The following is a 6,000-nucleotide window of genomic DNA, read 5'->3' on the forward strand; positions in this document are numbered from 1 at the left end:
TGTTTACTTTGTCAGCTCTGGGATTAAATCACAGCAACCTTTCAATTACTAGTCCAATGCTCTAACCACTAGGCTACCTGCCACCCCAACTTAACCTTAACCCTAACCCCTAGCCTAACTAATGTTAGCAAGCTAGCTAACATTAGCCACCTAGCTAGCACTCATAACATACATTTAGCAAATTCATAACATATTGTATGTTTTGCAAATTCTTAACAAGTAATTAGAATTGTAATTCATAACATAGCATTCATAATGGGTAATGCACATCCACATCCACAAATTAATAATACATACAATACGAAACGTAACATTTCACACTTAGGTTTGGGTTAAGGTTAAGTTTAGGAGTTAGGATAAAGTGTTAAGGTTAGCTAATGGTTTAGTTAAAAGGGTTCAAGTTAAGGTTAGGGTCAGGGGAAGGGTTAGCTAACATTCTAAGTAGTTGCAAAGTAGCTAAAAATGTAGTTGAAAAGGTGCTATTTAGCTAAAATGCTAAAGTTGTACGTGAGGACATTCGAATTAGCAACATTTGGGTTGCTAGACGTTCACATTATACATCTATCTATCTATCCACACCAACCAACCACCCTCCTTTGACTTTTGCCTAAAGTAACCATCTGTCTTATGGAACCATACCAAATGGAGTGTCTCGGATTTACGTACAGAATAATACGAAATGCTATGAGACCAGGTTGTAAGGTGAGGTCAGATCCGAAAGATTGTTTTTCTAAACAACAGTGGTTGGGAATCTGCCTGTCCTGTTTTGGTTGTTGAAACCGATCCCATTGGGCAAAACTGGTTGAAATGACATCATTATAACCGGAAAATTACGTCTAATAATTGTAACCAGCTATAACCAATTTAGCTGTTGGGAGATGACTTGAAATGCTGGATGCTAATCAACAATACAACTACCAGTGCTGTAAAGTACTTTAAATAGCTGGATAGTAGATATAGCTGAACTGTATTCATCGTATTACAAGAGGTATCGCTCTGTCCTGTAGATGTAACCTGTTAAGAATTGTATTTTTTTACATTATTAAGTTCTCAGAAACATATTTCTCTAGAATAGTCAGTGATATTTACATTAAATTGACCACATAATAATCCTAATCGGTTTGTTAAACCTCCCATTGTTTTGTTGCCTATTCTCTCAAGAATATGCCTTTTTATGCCCAGCATGTTCCAGTTTAGACAAAGATGAGTTTGGCCTAGGGCAAGTTAGTCTCTCACTTCAGCACGAAATCACTAGTGTTGATTGAGAGAACACAAAGCAGAAGGACCCCATTTAATGACTCAGTGGCATTTAGCTTGACGATCAGTGTGTGTGTGTGTGTGTGTGTGTATGTGTGTATGTGTGTATGTGTGTGTGTGTGTGTGTGTGTGTATGTGTGTGTGTGTGTGTATGTGTGTGTGTTTGTGTGTATGTGTGTGTGTATGTGTGTGTGTGTGTGTGTGTGTATGTGTGTATGTGTATGTGTGTGTGTGTGTGTGTGTGTGTGTGTGTGTGTGTGTGTGTATATGTGTGTGTATATGTGTGTGTGTGTGTGTGTGTGTGTGTGTGTGTGTGTGTGTGTGTGTGTGTGTGTGTGTGTGTGTGTAACACCACTGCCTACCAACCCACCCATCATCTCACTATTGACTGACAAAGCAGACGGTTATGTAATGCTACTTTGTTATCCTAATAAAAAGGGATGAAGGACTATATTCATCTTTTATTTAAATATTTTATTTAATCTTTACTAATAAAAACAACTATTTTTTTAAAGAGAGACCAGCATCAACCCATGAGTTTCAGACAATCAACCAGACAAAGATTTTATAAATGTAAAAAGCAGCAAAGAACATGTGAAGAACACGACATAAGTCCCAAAAAACTCAGTGCAACACTTCAAAAGGCAGGTCAGATCCATCACCCAGCCTGCCTTATCCATGGGTGTTTTGATCATTTGTCTTTGAGAACTATCAATTTCATTTCCATATCACTGAATGAGACTTAGAGGCTGTACTAGTATGTCCTATCAACTCATCATTAATACTCACATGATTACAATGAATAAACACATTACATTGACAGGTTTTACGGGATCGGTGTCCCTCCACCGGGACGGTTGAGCTAACGTGCGCTAATGTGATTAGCATGACATTGTAAGTAATTAGAAAATTTCCCAGGACAAAGTGTTAGGTGGGAGAGGCACAGGGGAACCCAAGAGCAGACTCAAATGAGGAAACTGGATGAATAAAATCAAAGTATTTATTACAAAAAACAGGGAGAGATGGAGCGCAGGCCAGAGGAAGCTCAGGTGGGTTGTAGGAAACTGGATGAATAAAAACAGGGAGAGATGGAGCGCAGGCCAGAGGAAGCTCAGGTGGGTTGTAGGAAACTGGATGAATAAAAACAGGGAGAGATGGAGCGCAGGCCAGAGGAAGCTCAGGTGGGTTGTAGGAAACTGGATGAATAAAAACAGGGAGAGATGGAGCGCAGGCCAGAGGAAGCTCAGGTGGGTTGTAGGAAATTGGATGAATAAAAACAGGGAGAGATGGAGCGCAGGCCAGAGGAAGCTCAGGTGGGTTGTAGGAAACTGGATGAATAAAAACAGGGAGAGATGGAGCGCAGGCCAGAGGAAGCTCAGGTGGGTTGTAGGAAACTGGATGAATAAAAACAGGGAGAGATGGAGCGCAGGCCAGAGGAAGCTCAGGTGGGTTGTAGGAAACTGGATGAATAAAAACAGGGAGAGATGGAGCGCAGGCCAGAGGAAGCTCAGGTGGGCTGTAGGAAACCAGATATGAAGGCTGAGGTTGGAGTGAACGGGATTGGAACAGGGTCCGGATGTGAATCCAAGGGATTAGTAGTGTGCCGAAACCACAACAGGGTAGGGTAGGGTAGGGTAAGGTAGGGTAGGGTAGGGTAGGGTAGGGTAGGGTAGCGTAGCGTGGAACAGGAGACAGGGACCAGAGTCAGGGCGACGAAATGAGCAGAGATTACGTTCTGGCAGAGTGGAAGTGGCAGGACTGAGTATTTGTAGAGGTCTTGATTGTGGAATGGGTTGCAGCTGGTGGGGATCTGCTCTGACTTCAGCACACCTGTCTCCAACCACACAATCACACACACAGAGAGGGAGAGAGAGTGAGCGTGTACTGGGGGAGTAGCTGCGGGTCAAGGAGACACCGGATGAACACCAGAGGGTGTAGCAGGAGCAAATGTGACACATATCTGATATGGGCAGAAAGCTTAAATTCTTGTTAATCTAACTGCATTGTCCAATTTACAGTAGCTATTTCAGGGGAAAAAATACCTTGCTATTGTTTGAGGAGAGTGCACAACATTCATCTAATAATGCACTTACATGGTTCAATCTGAAACTTTGCACACCCTCTGCTGCCATCTAGTGGCCACCATCTAAATTGCGCTTAAACTGCAAATATTGCATTATGGCCTTTCTCTTGCATTTCAAAGATGATGGATATATATATATATAGGAGGTGGAACGGTGCTGGAGGTGGCGGTGCTGGAGGTGGCGGTGCTGGAAGTGGCGGTGCTGGAGGTGGCGGTGCTGGAGGTGGCGGTGCTGGAGCTGGAACTGTGTTGGAGCTGTCAAATCTGTGAGCAGCTGCTCTTGATCATTGTCATGAAGCCACACCCCTCACAGTATGGCTATTATATTGATCACAACTTTCCACATTATAGCAGGGGGTGTAAAGCCATAACACATACGTTTTTCCAGCAGCAGACTATGATCGATAATGTCAAAAGCTGCAATAATGTCAAAACAAGACGATATTGCCACTCCACAATCATTTTATCATCACTTTCTCTCAGCCAATCATCAGTCATTTGTGTAAGTGCTGTGCTAGTTGAGCATCCTTGCCTATAAGCAAGCTGAAATTCTGTGAAATATCATTGTATCTGGTCAAACACCATTTTTCCCAGAAGTTTACTAAGGGTTGGTAACAGACTGATTGGTCGGCTATTTGAGCCAGCAAAGGGAGCTTTACTATTCTTGGGTAGGGGAATGACTTTAGCTTCCCTCCAGGCCTGAGGTCACACACTCTCTAGTAGGCTTAAATTGAAGATGTGGCAAATAGGAGTGGCAATATCGTCCGCTATTATCCTCAGTCATTTTCCATCCAGATTGTCAGACCCCGGTGGCTTGTCATTGTTGATAGACAACAATACTTCTTTTCATCTCCTCCACACTGACTTTACGGAATTCAAAAGTACAATTCTTGTCTTTCATAATTTAGTCAGATATACTTGTATTGTCAGCATTTGTTGCTGGCATGTCATCCCTAAGTTTGCTTATCTTGCCAATGAAAAAGTCATTAAAGTAGTTTGCAATATCAGTGGGCTTTGTGATGAATGAGCCATCTGATTCAATGAATGAAGGAGCCAAGTTGGCTTTTTTTTCCCAAAATGTCATTTAAACATAGTGGTGTGTCATTTTTTTACCCTTAAGACAACTCAAGGGTTGAGAGCCTTGGTCAGGGGCACATTGACAGATCTTTTACCTAGTCAGCTGGGGATTCAAACCAGTAACCTTTCAGTTACTGGCCCAACACTCTTTACCACTAGGCTACCTGCTACCCCTGTATGAGTCTTTGTTATTATCACTTTACAAATGTGGCCAGTGTGTACACGTCTTTCCATGTGGTTCCTGCCTTCTTCGTCTCACAAGGCGGTAGTAATGTGTAACTTCTCACGATCCTGGCTAGATTACAGGATATGGTTAGGTCAGCTCTCTGAACCAGCTCTGTGTTCTCTCAACAGAAGATTCGTGTCTACTTGGGCTCCTGAATGGCGCAGCGGTCTAAGGCACTGCATCTACAGTGCTAGAGGTCTCACTACAGATGGCCTGGTTCAAATCGAAGCTGTCTTACAACCAGCTGTGTTTGGGCGGTGCACAATTGGCCCAGTGTTGTCTGGGGTAGGCTATCATTGAAAATAAGAGTTTGTTCTTAACTGACTTGCCTAGTTCAATAAATAAAAGTGTTAAATAAGAGACATTATGTTTGTATGTAGGTTAACAAAACAGATGATACTACAAAGTCCTCAGGGGTGTGTTTTCAAAGATTTCTGTTTGTCATTAATCAAGACTATTGCCGTGCGTCTCCATACAGGAAGTGGATAAACAGTTTCTTTGAGCATTTCTCTGCGTTTAATTTTTATCTTTATTTAACTAGGCAAGTCAGTTAATTATTATTAGTTATTTTCAATGACAGCCTGGGGTTTAACTGCCTGTTCAGGGGCAGAACAACAGATTTGTACCTTGTCAGCTCAGGGGTTTGAACTTGCAACCTTCCGGTTACTAGTCCAACACTCTAACCACTAGGCTACCCTGCCATTTATGACCACCTAGACAGGTGTAAAAGAGCACGCATGACAATCATGTCCTCTTAAGAGTGTCACCCCTCCCTCTATGCCAAATCACAGATGAACAAGCCTAAGCATTTGAATTGCACACAACATGCTAAGAAAGTTATTGTAGGCTATATTTTACCTGAAAACACCATATATTATATAAATCTGTCTTTATTCTGTACATCGATGAGAAACAGTAGGTTTTAATGTAATTGCATGGGGCAGCGAATCTTCCCTAATGCTTGGATTTAAAGGGCTTTGAAAGATGCCGTTTCCCCCTGTTAAAAGTCGATTTCCTTTACTGTATGAATCACAGGAGGAATCATTACTAAGCTAGACTCTTTCATTATGAATCACAGGTGGAGTCATTACTAAGCTAGACTCTCATTATGAATCACAGGAGGAATCATTACTAAGCTAGACTCTTTCATTATGAATCACAGGCGGAGTCATTACTAAGCTAGACTCTTTCATTATGAATCACAGGCGGAGTCATTACTAAGCTAGACTCTTTCATTATGAATCACAGGCGGAGTCATTACTAAGCTTGACTCTTTCATTATGAATCACAGGCGGAGTCATTACTAAGCTTGACTCTCATTATGAATCACAGGCGAAGTCATTACTAAGCTAGACTC

The sequence above is a fragment of the Oncorhynchus mykiss genome, chromosome 20 (genome assembly GCF_057628025.1).
Source record: "Oncorhynchus mykiss isolate SJ-2025 chromosome 20, ASM5762802v1, whole genome shotgun sequence".
Classification (NCBI taxonomy): domain Eukaryota; kingdom Metazoa; phylum Chordata; class Actinopteri; order Salmoniformes; family Salmonidae; genus Oncorhynchus; species Oncorhynchus mykiss.